Raw genomic sequence first — 16473 nt, 5'->3', positions numbered from 1 at the left:
TGGATTCTCTAAGTCTAAGCCGCAAATAGACATTGTTTGTCCTTGTGATTTGTTAATAGTCATCGCGAAAGCTAAACGGATAGGAAATTGCAGTCTTTTAAAAGGTATTGGAGAATCTGACGGTATCATTGGAATGAGTGGTAGCAGAACGATTTCTCCTTTAAACTTTCCTGCCAAAATTGTTGCTTCGAGAACATTTCCGGTGCTTTTTTGATTACCAAACGTGGACCGTTGCATAGTTTAGGGGGGTTCAAATTACGCAGAAAAATAATCGGTGCATGAATCACTGGAAATGTTTGCCGAAAAACACCAGATAATAGTAGAATAGATCCACCAAAAAGTCTGTCATTACTGTTTAAATCCTGCAAAGTTCTATTTAATGCTTCGAGTGAATGTTTATGAGCCATGGTACACTTATCCCAAATTATTATTGAACTCCTTTGTAACACTATAGCCATTCCAATCCTGTTCTTAGTGTTGCACATAGCATTTGGATTTGTATGGACATCTAGTGGTAACTTAAAAGCAGAATGTGTTCGACCACCATCTCAGAAAGTAGCAGGTATGCCTGATGATGCAATTGCTAATGCAATTTTCTTTTGTGACCGTATACGTTCGCAAGGATCAACGATATCAAAAATGTTTTACCGGTTTCACCTGGTGCATCCAAGAAAAAGAAACCACTTTGTTTAGCATCAAGAGCCAATATAATCCGATTTGATACATTTTTTTGTTCGTCAGTTAAAATCAAGAGCCAATATAATCCGATTTGATACATTTTTTTGTTCGTCAGTTAATAATGGTTCATTATTAGCAACAATTGTAGCTAAATCAATAATATTAAATTGTTCTTCTCGCTGCAAATCGCTATTCACTAATTCTATAGCTGGACTATTAGGTGATGACATACCATAATGACTAAGTGATGAATTTGAGATCATAATACATAAGTTTTCAATTAATATCAATGCTTCATTATACATATCTGGTGATAAATCTAGATTTGGACATTGGTTTGTTTTTTTAAGTCGGTATAGTATATCTTCACTCATGTAGTTTTTATATTTTCCCCACAGTATAGATGACTGTGTTAGAAAACATGTCGTCAATATGATGGCATATAGTTGACGAATACAAATCGAGGACGTTAAAACTGTATCAGCAAGTGTCAAATCCCAATGATTGTCATCTTCTAAAAGTTGCAACTCACGACATGCATCTTGATACGTACTGAACACTCGACCATTAACTTTTCGTAAAAATTGGAAAGAGACTTGTCCAGGAACATTGACCAACAACAAACGCAAAAAGTAGCATTCACGTTGTTTTGGATGTACTGTATAAAGTCGCCCAGTGTCTTAGCTTTAAATATATACCTGCTATAGAAGGATGTGGTTCTACTTTTTTACGTGGCACCTATTTTTTTGTTGACATGTTCCATGTAAAATAGCATGGGATATCGGTATACAATAATGTTCTTCCGAATAGGCCAAAGGCATCATCATCATTTGGTGGTTCAAATGCTCTTTAAAAAACATTCTCTTCAGTGAAATATACACGTTGACCATTTTCAACATGCACTGCAAGATGTTGGATAGATGGTTCTCTGTGGTGTATGGGAAAACAAAGTATACGCCAGATAGCTTCGTTGCTGCTATTTGGTCATTTTCATTTATGTTTTGTACTCCCAACATGGCTAAATCACTGCCCTTATTGACGTACTTGCAAATGTACTTAATGCATTTAATTGAACTAAAAAGCTCAACATTAATATGAGACTTGTATGTTTTTGAGAGCAGTGGTGAGTACGGTACCACACATTGATTGTCAATTTCTAATTGGTTATAATTTGACGTTTTATTTTAAATGTGTGACCACCGTTATCGGCGTTTCTACGGCGATACAACGGATAACCATCGACATCAGTAATAGTATCATTCGTGAATTTCTTAGGATTTTTTTTTTTACATTTCCAATTTTCCATGCATGGCGATGTCATATTAAAAGCACCACACGGCCCGTGAATCATGTGACTTGTAACAATGTCAAATAATTCTTGATCAATTGACGAATCTGGAATTTCGGCTAAAATAATTTGATCAATTTCTTCTGGACGAATTTTAACATCAAGCCAAATTAAAATGTGAGCATGACGTAAGCCTCGCTTTTTCCACTCTATTGAATACAACCAACAACACGTTTTGCAAAAGACTGAATATTTTACAATAAAATCAATTAAGGATTTTAATTTTTGTTTAAACACTCGTGCAGTAATGCCGTGACGATGTATCGACTGTTGACCTGGTAATAATAAAGTTTGCATTTCCTCCCAATTTGGATTGCACGTAAATGTTATAAACAAATCTGGACGTCCGTAATGACGGACATAAATCATCGCGTCCTGAATGTATTCTTGCACGTTTCGTGGACTACCGATGTAGCTTGAAGGTAATAAAAAATTGTATTTCAAAGTCAAAATATATTTCAGAAAACCTATTGATCATATATAATTAGAAAAGTAGATTTTATATAAAGTATATTTTCATTTGCAACACATATGTAAACAATTTAGACCATTACTCGAAATATAAACTATCCTATATCTTAAGTTAGACCAAATTAAACATAAAATGCCAACTTTCATCGAAATCGGTTGACTTGGTGAAGAGTTCACTGGGAACATACATATGACACTGAATTTTTATATATTAAGATATTATTTTCAAAAAAAATTTATTGTAAGCAATGTTGTTTTCAATATTCCGTAAAATTTAAAAAAATCGATAAGACAGTTTTTTTTTACAAAAAATAAAAACCTAAAAACAAAACAATAGTAAAAGTTGACTTTCGACTCAAATTTCTTTTTACAAATTAAAAAAATGGCTTCAAACTTATTTTATTTCACAGAAAATGTTGTTTTCGACGTTTAGTACTTTTTTGTATAAAAATCCAACAGTCAATTTTTTCATAAGAAAATACAACCTACAAAAAAAAATACACAAATTTGGTAAAAATTAATATTCGTTTTTCGATATCTCGTGAATAATAGAAGATATTGACTTCAAACTTATTTCATTCATCCAAATTAAAAACATAACAAATAAAATTTTTTAAGAAATTAAACTAAAATTCTTAAAAATTATTAAACAACTTAAAAATCTCATTAAGAAAAATAAATTTTGAATTCAAACTATTTTATCATAAGGAATATGTTGTTATTAGTTTTTAATTTTCTTAGAATAATTCTATTGACAACTTTTTTAACAGAACACGAAAGCCTACAAACTATTAAGCAAGGCAAATCGACAGATGATATGGGAAGTTATCAGTGTGGGTCGCATCCCTACCTCTTTTTTAATTCAAATTTGTAACAACTTAGTATATTACAAAGTTTTTAGTAAATAACATGTAACAGTTAAAATTATTATAAATGAGGTAGGTTGGTCGGATAATTTAAAATCTTCTAACAATAACATTTATTATTTTGAATTCTTAATTCTTTTAAATTCAATTTAATTTAGCACTAATCGGTGCACAATATTTTTTGTTAACCTCTTTTTCGCTTACACATATAGGTTCGAAGGATTTTCTGCACGTGGACAAGAAACATAAAAAATAACATGGATTTTCCAAATCTAAACCAAAAGCCTTAGGACTTATACATGTCAAAAGCTAAACAAATTGTGAAATTGTAACTTCCTGAAGGGTATGGTATAGAATCTGATGGTATCATTGGAATACATGCCAACAGGACCACTTTACCATTAAACTTTCCAATACAAATGGTTGCTTCCAGAATACTTCTTTTGATCGATGATTTTTGACGACGAAACGTGTACCGTTGCATAATAAAGATGGATTCAAATTACGTAAGAGAATAATAGGTGATGGCCTTTCATGTATATCAAGTTAATTTAAAAATTCAATATCATATACAATAGCATCGATTGACTAAAGACATCAGATCGTGTGGTAAAAACTGTTGTATCTGAAAGTTGGTTTCGTCAAAATCAACATTTTTTAATTGAAATTGAAAATTTTGACATTTCTCGTCGTTTCAAGGTCCCTAGGTTAGGTTAGGTTATAGTGGCTGTCCAGGATGGAAACGGACACACTTAGGCCAGTTTAATGGCCCATTGTGATACCACATGAATCTTGAGGCTTCCTCCTAAGCTCAATGGAACAAGCTTGAGTCCTTATGAAACGTGAGAGGCTGATTATACCGATATGATTTAGATCGTTAAGATCGTTAAAGAAGAATTCTCCTAGGTAATTCTTGCGTTTTCGAGCTAGAGTAGGGCATGTGCAGAGAAGATGAAGAACGGTTTCTTCCTCTTCCTCGTCCATACAGCTTCTGCAAAAGTCAGTTGAGAATAGGCCTAGTCTCGTGACGTGCTTTCCTATTAGACAGTGTCCAGTTATGACACCTATTATCGAGCTTATATGCCATCTCCTTAGAGCAAGCACCTTGAACGTTTAAAATCCAGAGTTGGCCAGATGTTTTTTGTGACTTGACACGTGGTGATGTTGTTCCACCTGGTGCCTGCCCTCCTCACATCGTCTTGCATTAGCAGCAGTTTACAAGTAGTGATTGGTATGCCAGTACTTGTCAAACGTGGAAGGATGGGCTGTACTGTCCGTTCCTGGCGAGTTCATCTGCCTTACACTTACCTGGAATGTCTCTATGGCCCAGCACCCAGCAAAGGTGAATAGTAAACTGTTGCGCCATCTCCATTAGAGATGATTGACAGTTATGGACTGTTATAGAGTTTATAGAGACAAAGTCCAGAGATTTGATAGCGGCCTGGCTATCAGAGAAAATACGGATATCAGATGTTTATATCACGCGTTTTCTTTGAGCCAAGACAAGACTTCTTTTATCGCCAAAAGTTCCGCCTGGAACACGCTACAATGATTGGGAAGGCGGAATGACAGACTTAATTTCAGTTGTTCAGAGTACACACCTCCACCAACTCCTTCTTTTGTTTTTGACCCATCTGTGTAAAAATGGATTGACTCATCCTCCAAGAATATACTTTAATCCCGAAAAGATCTGGTAGGTATAGAAATCTGGAAGTTTCTGTCGAATTATAGTTGGGGAATGGTGTAGTCTGTGTGCTTTGGAATTTATTCTAAGTACCTTAGAATTACGGAGTGGCCAATGTTGTTGTGAGTCCACTGCGACTTTATTTATCCCTGTTTATACCTTTCTCTAAAGCAGTCCACCATACTGCCACACCTTACGTTAAAATCGGTCTGATTACCGATGGTATAGTTAATGACCGACGTATTTAGCATCTCTACATTTAGAGATGTTAGTGCAGATGTGATTGCAGATGTGTCCACGTTGTTAAAGGCACCTTCGATGTCAAGGAAAGCAAACACAGTGAACTTTTTATGATGGAGGTAATGTTGTTTCCACCGATTTACCTTTACAGTAGGCATGTTTAGACGAAGACAGAAGTCTTGTATCGATACTTGCCCTTAAATGGATATCAATCAATCTTTCCAAGGACTAAGAAGGAATGATGATAGATTTATGTGTCGTAGATATTTAGGATTGACTTGGGAGCATTTAGCTGCTTTGGGTATAAAAGCAACTTTAACTTCTCCCAATGCCGAGGGAACATATACCTGGTAAAAATTGCCTCAAGGATTGGTGAAATTATGTCAGAAGTCTTTTGTAACTCGACTGGTATTATTTCATCTGGTCCTGCAGATTTAAATGGTTTGAAGTTAGCAGCCCATTGTAGCTTAGCCCTTGTGATCAGACCTTGTGGATATGTTGTATTTGAACTTGAACTTATATAATTGTTGCAAGTTTCGGTAATAGAACTACCAGGAAAGTGAGTGTCCAATAGTAAGTTCAGCGATTCAGTACTTGAAATTCCGTCTGCATTTTTCAAGCAGCTTAGCATCGCTGGACTAGTTGAAAGAATTGTCCGTATAACCTTGATGCTTCAAAAGTTTCTTCTATCGTGCCACAAAAGGATCGCCAAGAAGATCGCTTGGATTTCCTTAGTGCCTTCTTTTCGTTTCCTGCATTCCATCCTGAGCGAGTCAAGCTCTTAGGCCCATCATTGCGGTTTCCTCTTTGCTCTTATGTGTATAAGTGGACAAGCAACGATATCTCGTGAACAACAGAACATTTTGACTTCAAATAAATTTCAATTATCTAATTTGTATTTGTTGATATACAAAATATAAGCTTTAAAGAAATGCTACTAGAATTGGTTAAAATTAGTTTTCGACTAAAAATCTCGTTAACTAAAATAGATTTTTAATTCAAACTATTTTATCAAATGCAAAGTATTGTTTTTAATTTTTAAACTTTTTAGAATATTTCAACTGACAACTTTTTTAACAAAACATGAAAGCCTACAAACTTCTATACAAGACAAATCGACAGACGGGATGGGAAGTTATCAGTGTGGGTCACATCCGAACCTCGTTTTTATATAAAGATTAAGTACCAATGTTGAAGCTGTCAAGAATTTCTCTTAAATAAACATGTATGCAAATGTAAACTACTATCAAACTGCAATAATAAATATATAAATCTTACAAAAATAATTTTCTAGAATGTCTTAATAAATAAAATTATATTCATAAAACCACTGCACTCAAATAAAATACGACACCCACATAACAGAAAAAATAAAAATAAAAAATAATCATATATACTAAATGAAGACATGACTTCTCCGGAAGATCCAACTTCAACCTTGTTCATATTAATAGAAAATAAATGACTTACAGAATTGAAGGAGTAAGCAAAGGCTTGGACTTTGCATTAGCTTTTTCCATTTGCCATGGTCAGCACCAAAAATAAATTCCTTTCTATATATGTATGCAATCCAGGATTTTATCATGTCCTCCAATAGATGTTGAGAATTCTGAATCTTCAGTTATTCCAGAACATAGATTTTATGTGTTGTGTTATAAAAAGGCGTTTAATAAAATTTATTCGAAAAACCACAAATAAATTTTCAAAGAAAATGTCAAAAACGATTGGTTGAACATTTTTGTTTTTGGTTGTTTTGTTTGAAGCCCTCGTATAAGGCCTAAAAGCATAACGATGGAAAGGCAAATAAAAGAAAAAATAGATGTACCTAATATGTACCCACAAGGAAGCATCAGGCTCTTCTGGAGTGGAATGTGTAGATACGCGAACGTTATCATTATTATATGTAATAATATTTGCAACTGGGAGCAATACCATTCCCTACCCAATACCCAGAACAGCCCATACCACATTTGTGCCATCATACTCTGCTCATAGATCCAAAAATGGAACCCTGTTTGCTTGAATCGACTTCGTTTGGCTTCATTGGAATAATGTGTCCTTAGGGAAATAAAGTAGGTTCTTCTTCGATCAATAATATTTACATTAAATGCCGATTCTCTGATTGTAACAACAACATTTGTTGGGCCAGTTTTGATATCTTACATCACACATACTATGATTTGGGGGGGGGGGGGGGGTGATATTATATACATTTTAGTATTATATAAGACCATGTGGAGAGTGTCACTGATGGACAAGGACATGGACAAGGATATGGGTCTGGGGTATGTCAGATGGTGGTTACTCAATGGAACAAAATGGTTATGATGATTACCGCACATCACATTCCAATGCTATAGATTAATCGCTTAAAGCTGTCGATAGGGAGCCAAATGGAGCGGATATTGTAATAGTTTGGTATTAATTGTATCGATACAAGCAGAAATCTCCATATTAATGACCGTTCCTAAATTTGAAATATGTAAAATATGATATTAAGTTCAACAGTTGCCTTGTCATCTGTGTAAATGGAAGGAGACCTTTCGTCAAATACGGTAGTGCCCATTTCTTGCTAAACTATTCATGATATTAGTAACGATCTTAGTGTTTGACCTGGAGCCCCAAGATGACTTTCTTACATTAGGTCAATAGGTATTATATACCAGATATTAAAGATATTAAAACTTCTGATGTTGGACTTAATTCTTAAAATGATTCTATATCAAGGGTGCTTAGATTTTAAGGGCCGATGTTGATTTTGAATAAAACACAAATTATTTAAGAAATTACTGAATTTTATTTTTATTATGATAATATTAGTATATGGTTCAATTATGTGTGGAATAACAAAATTATACCAAGTTACCGTCGCGACCTTGGCGGCATACCTCCATTTGATAGTCCAAATTTTCTATGTAGTTGAGGTTTCATGTCGTTGATGTCCTAAATTTTCTCATTCTTTAGCTCTTGAATTGTTAATGGCTTATTCAAGTACATTTTTTCTTTTAAATACACCCTAAGGAAGAAGTTAAACAGTGTCAAACCACATCATCTTGGTGGCCAATTGACATCTCCACCACGTGAGATAACACGGCCATTACCGGCACCGTCCTGTTGAAACCACAATTCGTCCATATCTTCTAATACGGCTCGTAGAAAGTTCGTTATCATCTCACGATAGCCAACACCATTCACAGTAACTTACTGACTGGTCTCGTATGGAAATAAAATACGGTCCGATAATGCCGTTAGCCTATAAACCGCACCAAAAAGTCACTCTCTGTGGGTACGTTATAGATTTTCGGCAGTCATTCTTGAATTATCATCCGCCCAAATATGGCAAATATGCTTATTGATGAATTCACTGAGATGAAAATGTGCCTAATAATTAAATACGATTTTTTTCGAAATTCTGACCATTCAAGAGGCTTTAGTTTAAGAGTCAATTGCACCTTGCAAGCGTGTAAATGGTCTTTAAGCATAAAGTTCATCAACGACAAGCATTAAGCGGCCCAAAGAAACCACAACCACACCACCACCGTTGTGCTATTCTGCCACACATACTACACACAAAATCGAACACACATCAGTTGTGAAATGGATCTCAAAGATGAAACATTAGAATGAAGGATGTTGTAGCTTGAAGCTTTTATTAAAACAACTTGCAACGATTCAGATGCTAATCAATAGTAAATGTGCACGTGCTTCCCACTATTTACTGCAGTGCAAGCTGTACGAGCATGCACTGGTGTTTCCACATCACCTAAAGACCCAGTTTGCACAAATTTTTACAAATTTGTATACACAGTGTTTTCAAATACAGCGTTAAGACCATTCAGTATTATGACCATACTCTATTACACGGTACCATACAGACATTTCAAATATCAGTTCCCAGTCTTAAAATCAAAAGGAATAAAATGACTCTCCTATTCTTGTATTTAAGCTTTTGTTTGTAAACAGGAGCTACAGTACTAAAGTTGAAACCAGCTATCGGAAATTGCGGGAAAGAACTCAAGGCAGATTTATTTTTGAAAAAAAGAATAAGTTTTTTCCCTAAAAGAATGATATGAAATATTGTGATAGGAGAAATCATATCGGAATCGCACACTTTAAAATCCTGTTTTAAATAATCCCAAAGAAAAAGTTATGAAATCCCGTCTTCTAAAATACCGATTTTTTAAAAAAGGTTTGAATGTTAAACTAAGAAGTGTATCAGAATCCTGCTTTTTAATATGCGAGTAAAACTGCTTTTTTTGGGTCGTATAGCCTACAGTAAACAGTTGAACTAAAATAATTATGAAAACAATGTTATTCAAAATAGTATACTTTGTTAATTGATTTGAGTTTGTTTTTTGTTTTAGTTAAATTTCAAATCAAATTTATTTTGAAAAATATCTCATTGTTATTGATATTAAAAAATAATATTTTTATAATGAGCTTCCCATGGGAAGTTATAGTAATCAGTCCGATTTGGCGATTTAAAAATGTTGACAGTTCTCGACGCTTCAAGGTCCCTTGATTCCAAATAAAAGCTTTTAGAAAGATGTCTGTGCATGCGTGTGAACGTACGTTCGTCCTTACGTTTTCCACGTTTTTTCGTCGTCCATAGCTCAAGAACCAGTATAGATATCAGCTTCAAATAAGTTTTGTTAAACAGATAATAATGCAGAAAGATGCAGAAAGGGCTCTCATAAAACTTAAGTAGGTGGTTTATTCACCATAGCAATTTAGAAAAAAAGGTGATCATATATTTTTTGAAAAAAATCAATGTAACGGTTTTTTTATAAATCAATAAAACTGAAAACAAAAATTTGTCACCTCCAACATTTTACGATTGAAATATGATTTCATCTCTAAAACAATTTTGTGCAACAAAGAATAACGTTTTTGACATCTAATAAAATTTTGAGAAAAATCTAATTGCAAGTTTTTTTTTATAAAAAATAAAAATCTAAGTAAAACATTACTCAAAATTCATAAAAATTGAATATCGATTCAAATATCTTTTCAAAAACTTGGAATTTAGGCTTTAAACTTATAAAAACTCTTATAAGAAATATTGTTTTTTTACAAAAAATAAAAACCTAAAAAAATAAGGAATATTGTTTTCAACATCAGGACAAATTTTGAGAAAAATCGAATTGACAGTGTCTAAAAAAAACACAAATAGCTTTTCAAAAATTAAAAATATTGGCTTCAAACTTATTTTATTTCACAGAAAATATTGTTTTCAATATTCAGTAAATTTTTATATAAAAATCCAACGTCCTTTTTTTCATAAAAAATAAAATCTACAAAAAATAGTACACAAATTTGGTAAAAATTGTTACGAGTACATAAAGACAAACTTTTAAGCAAGACAAATCGACAGACGGGATGGGAAGTTATCAGTGTGGGTCGCATCCCAGCTTTTTTTTTTTTGTAAAGAAAACATAATGTATGTTTTACTTTCTAAGCTTTTTTACAAAAAGTACCACTTTTAACTGATGCCTGGACCAAGAACATAATATGGATCTGACGTTCAGCCCAATTCCACGAACTTAGCACAAATCCATCAAATTTTGACGAATATACGATCCGAAGGGGGAGGGGGCATATCAGCCATATAGCTTATGCAGTTAAGTTGTGTGAGTGAACATTTGTTACTTATTTAACAGCATTCACCAAAAAGTGGTTTGTTGTCAAAAACATTCAAAATTTTGTAACTTGAGTAATGCTTTAAATTATTTTTATAAAATTTGTTTCCAAGAAAAAGAGCAAAGTTTATGTTTTTAAGAAGAAACCTTGAATAAGAGATCTTCAATTTTATATTAAGTTCCCTTTAAATTCCTGAAACTAGCAACTATTTAATTTATATGGCAAGTATTGCATTCGTACAAAATTTCGAATCAAACATGACATTACAATGTTAGAAAAGTCAAGAAAAGTGGGTCCCCTATTCTATCCGTCTGTGTGTCTGTCCTGGGCCCTAAAGTAAAAACCACTGTGTCGATTGAAACAAAGCCGATTAGCTTAAGGCGTTTTTTTCATGTTTAAATACTAAAAACAACAGCAGTCCCCATACAAATTTTGGTGCAAATTCGAAAATTCAATTTTTTTTACAAATGAACCGATGGATTTTTAGAAATTTCTCTAATTTTTTCTTAATTCGGCTTCTTTTTAAAAGAGTGGATTTCAGAGCAGAAATGGTAACAAATTTAATTCTTTGTGGAATGAGACATTTTATCCCGAATAGGGTGAAATCTATCAAACCCAAAGAGAGCTCATTCAGAAATGTAAGTTCCCGTTGTTATAAAGCCAACCCAACTGAGGAAAAGTGGAATAAGTTTAAACAAGCTTGAAAGACCTGTAATGGTCATATTCAACGAACCAAATTTTTGCATGATCAGAAATTGAGGCAAAAAAAACTACAATGTCCCAAAGGTGGTAAAAATTTCTGGTCATTTGTAAAAAACGTACGAAACACCACGTCCTCCTCGCTTCCAACGCTCGTCCACAAAGACACTACCTATGTAAGCTCGATTGATAAAGCCGATTTGCTTGCAGCACATTTTGCTGTTAATTCGACGCTACCGGATGGTGTCGTGAGTCCTCCTGTTTTTGAGAGCGTAAATGATTCTATAAGACGAATCTTCTTTCGCACTCGTCCAGTCGAAAGAGTACTGAAAGACCTTGACATACACAAATCCGCTGGCCCGTATAGTATTCCCCCTATTGTTCTTAAGAGGTGTTCTTCAACGCTGACAAAACCACTGCGTAAACTTTTTCATCTGTCCTTTTCTACAGGTCTCTTCCCGAGTGGATGGAAAACTGCATTTGTCCAGCCTGTCCCTAAAAAAGGCGAATCCTCCACTCCCTTAAACTATCGTCCAATTGCACTTACGTCCCTTCTTTCTTAGGTCATGAAAACGCTGATTAATTTTCAGCTTAAGAAATATCTTGAAGAACGGAAGCTTCTTAATGACCGACAGTATGGCTTTCGTAGCAATAGGTCCACTGGCAATCTCATGGTTCATTTCACCGAACAGTGGAAGAAATCTTTACATCGTTTTGGAAAAAGTATGGAGCGGCACCAAGCTCTCTTATCGATTGGTATTGATGAATCTCTTCTTTGTTGGATTAGAAATTACCTTTATAACCGTTCAATACTAGTTGTATTTTATGGTTTCAAGTCTGAAATTCATGAAATAAATGCTGGTGTCCCCCAGGGCTCCGTTTTGTCAGTGCGAAAAAACTACGCCAAAAAAAAAAAACAGACAATTCTTGATGTCAGATTCTTCCTCATTTTCTGGGTTTTTGAATTTTTGTTTCAAAACAATTTCGTACATTTCTCCATGAAAGCAATAAAAACCCTTTAAAATATTGTGTGGTTTGTTGCCAAAAAATATTTTTAGAATATTTAGAAAACTGTAAGAATCTTGGAATGCTTTCATATGAAGAAAGTCTACTAAATTAAATAGTTAGACTGTACCTTACTGGACAATAGCTTTCTAAAATAATTTAATAATTAAAGTTGTCAGTTGAATTGTGAACATTTAAGGTTAATAAGCACATTATGTTATTTAAATTTTGTAAGCCTTCTTTAAAGAACATTTTTAAAAACTCGTCTATATGTTAAGTACGTGAAGAGTTCTTTTTCAAATTATTCAGATCTTCTTTTCGTTCTTTGTTCTAAGATCTGAAGTACGACACTAGCGCAATGATGAATCTCTTTAAGTTGATCATGTAGCTGTTGAGCAAATCGGTGGAAGTTCCTGACATTTGGTTCTGTTGGAGTCTCCAGAAATAAATCTTGGGGTAGTCGCATTTCATGTCCATAAATTATTGCAAATGGTGTTTGTTTTATTGACCCTTGAGTTGATGAACGGTAGGTCATGCCAGTCATTCTGATTATCAAGATAATGAAATATTGTACGGTTTGTTCACTCTACAAAGCCACTCGATTGAGGGTGAAGAGCCGTTGATGTGGTTTTACATATACCCATATTTTCCAATACGCTCTTGCAAACTCCAGATTCGAAATTGCGTCCTTGCTCTTAACGCAATTCTGTTGGGCACCATAGCGGCAAAAGGCTAAACCAACGTTTTAGCTACTGAAAATGTTGTTTGATCGACGAGAGCAAATACTTGCAACCACTTTAAAAATATTTCAGCAAAACCACCACATACTTATTTCCTTTTTTTTGACGGTAAGGGTCCAGGGATGTCAACGTCTACTCGTTAATATGACTCACTAGTCACAAAAGGTTGTAGATTTCCTTATGTTTTTCTCTAGAGCCCGCGCTTTACCGCTTATGGGAACAAAATCCAAAATAAAACTTAGTTAAATCTGGACCTAATTTTTAAAAATATTTTTTTTTTAGCCGAAGAAGCATTATGACACTGTTTCGTGATACAGGATACAAAAATGGTGTAATATTTTAGACTACCAAATTGAGCCCAATAAATTGTATGCCCACTCTCCTCACTTGTAGCTTCATCCCTTGTTTCCCGATTTCGCGTCATGATTTATTACCTGAATTGTAATTGAATATGTGTCTGGTGCGTGCTGAAGTTTCTCCACTTTATTTGAAATTTATTGCTACAGGTGTTCCATCTACCCAGCGAGTTGACCTCCTTAATTCTTGAAATACAACAACTAATTTTACCCAGCTTGAACATCGTGATGATTTCAGTTATTAATACCTTCACCAAAAGTATTGACAATACAATTTGCTAAAATGTTTGTCTCAAAAATGTCCTTGACCCAATCAACCGTTTCAGAGACAAAGGGCAGAGAGTCCGCATCGCCCAATTATTTTCCTAAACATTCAATTAATAGTGAAAAATTCAAGCTAGAAGAAAAGAATAAATATTTTTTTCGAATTGTTATTCAGCTCAGGTAATATCTATGTTCCCATTCTTATCTTTTTTTAACCTAGCTATAATCATAAAAGTTCATTTAGCCAATAAACAAAAAAGTTCAAAAATTGATTGGTTAAACGACAAAGATAAACGTCGATCTTTTTTAGATGAACGAATTGAAGTACAACAAAAAATTATTCAAAAATATATTAGACCGAGAATCCCCATAAGAAATATGGTCCTAACACATTCATGCTGATTCTGTAATATTGTAGATTCAAGAAGGAAATTGAAAGTAGCTTTTAAGTTGTCAGCAAAGAACTCGCAAAGCATTTATCGAAAAGGATTCATTTCTCACCATTACCGGTTGAACGCTGAACGAATATCTCTCGACAGATTTCAAATTCCCGTTCAATATCTTTTTGATATCCAACATTTAACACACAAAACTACGATAGAAAAATAAAGGAACACCACTTTCCCAGCATCTATCCTGCTGATGCTGATGCTTCTGCTATAACTTTCTGAGCACTTTACTCTCTAATAACGAATGCCAACCAAAGTTAAGAGCAAAACTCCTATTCCATGTTAAGGTGCTCCGAACAGTAGTTGTCCGTTTATCAGATTCAAACCAAAACGGGAAGCAGAAGCACCACCAAAAACTCCCGACACCATCATAATGTCCATCGCACCAATGCACAAAAAGCAAAGGGAAACTTCATAAATAACAACTCATCCTGCCTCAGAATAGAACTCGCACAACGCAGTCCGGGAAATCTATGAATCCTGTTTCAATGCCGGTGCTGGTGCCAGTACTCGGAGCCAGACCTTTAGTAGAACCTGAAGCTGGAGCCAGAGCTCTTTTGCATTGGAGTGCATTGGATGTGAATGTGGTGTATGGATCCGTTACATTACGTACACTTTCAACCTAACCTATTCCATGTGCAGTGCATATATGCAAGGATATAGGTTTCGCAGAACTCAGGAGTGTAGGTAACTATTGAAGGTATGCACAAAGCACAAACGAACCGAACAGTCCGTTTGTCCTTGGAAAGCTCTAAACCAAAATAGAATTAATGGCATATACTATATGCGGAACGGTAACGAAGGAGCGTTCGTTTCGTTGCCGAGAAGCCCCAAAGCGTGAAAGTGCAATTTGCTTCGGAAATATAGGTAGTCAAGGATTAGCCATAGAAATTCCAAACATTTCTAAAGTTCGCGATGCAATATAATTGAGAATGAGAGAACGAGCCTGATATTTTAGGTTCGTAGGGATATTCGTACAAACTGGCGTACATATTATATCAAATGAATATACCTTCAGCAGAAGACCTGCTCTGAACCCCAGCAGGCAGGAGGAACGAAGACCTACGGCGAAGGCGGAGGCGATGGCGGTGGCGATGACTTTTGGATATATAGAATTTGAAAATTCATAACACCCATGCGGTCAATTCGAGAGTCCGAATCCTGCTCTTACTCCAGCTTCAGCCTTAGCCCACACCCTAATACAGAAAAGAAAGGTGGATTCAAGGATTTTTCCATGCAATAAATCAGAATGGTGCCTTGTGTAAATTGTTAGATGATTGCTGCTGGCAGCTATCGCTTGCAGATTTTGTTTAATTCATTGAAATGGAATAGGAGAAGGGTGATGTACTGTTGGTAACGGCTATAGGTACAAGTGCATATAAATGATGATGGTGTTATTTCTAGGAATTGGAGAGATTTAATAAAGTGATTTAAAAATGGGGAAATAGTTTTTGAAAGCTCTGTAACTACTCAGGAATATCAGGAATTCTGTATAAAAAGTCTTCAGGGTGATAAGCAAAGCCTTAAAAGAAAAATTTGGTTGGTATGCGAACCACACTGATAACTTCCGATTGGTGAGTATTTTTCATTTAAGGAACATTGAAAAGAATATAATCAGTAATTATTGAAAGCTTAAGCTGCTTGTTGTTGAGATATTATAGGCGTTAAATCAATTTATAAATGTGGCATTTTTAAAAGCATTGTTTCTGTAAACTGTCAAGTTTTTTGCTTTTCTTATTTTTTCAAAAGCTTAAAACAATATTTTGTGTAAGATGAAAGAAGTTTGACGTCAAAACATTTACTTACTACCCATAGAGAGTAATTGTAAACATTTTGCGAAATGATTTTCTTTTATTATTATAGACATTTTAAGGACCCTAGAATCTAAAACAAAAATTTGAATAGTGAAATAATGTTATCAAAATTATCAAAAATTAAGTCGGGAGAAATTTTCTTTGGAACTGTTTTGGCCCTCTAAAGACGAAGACTTGAAAACTGTTTCAAAGTATTGGGTCGCTTTTTTTGTTTTGACC

This window comes from Eupeodes corollae, chromosome 1, assembly GCF_945859685.1.
Source record: "Eupeodes corollae chromosome 1, idEupCoro1.1, whole genome shotgun sequence".
Taxonomy (NCBI): domain Eukaryota; kingdom Metazoa; phylum Arthropoda; class Insecta; order Diptera; family Syrphidae; genus Eupeodes; species Eupeodes corollae.
This window is presented reverse-complemented; position numbering follows the sequence as displayed.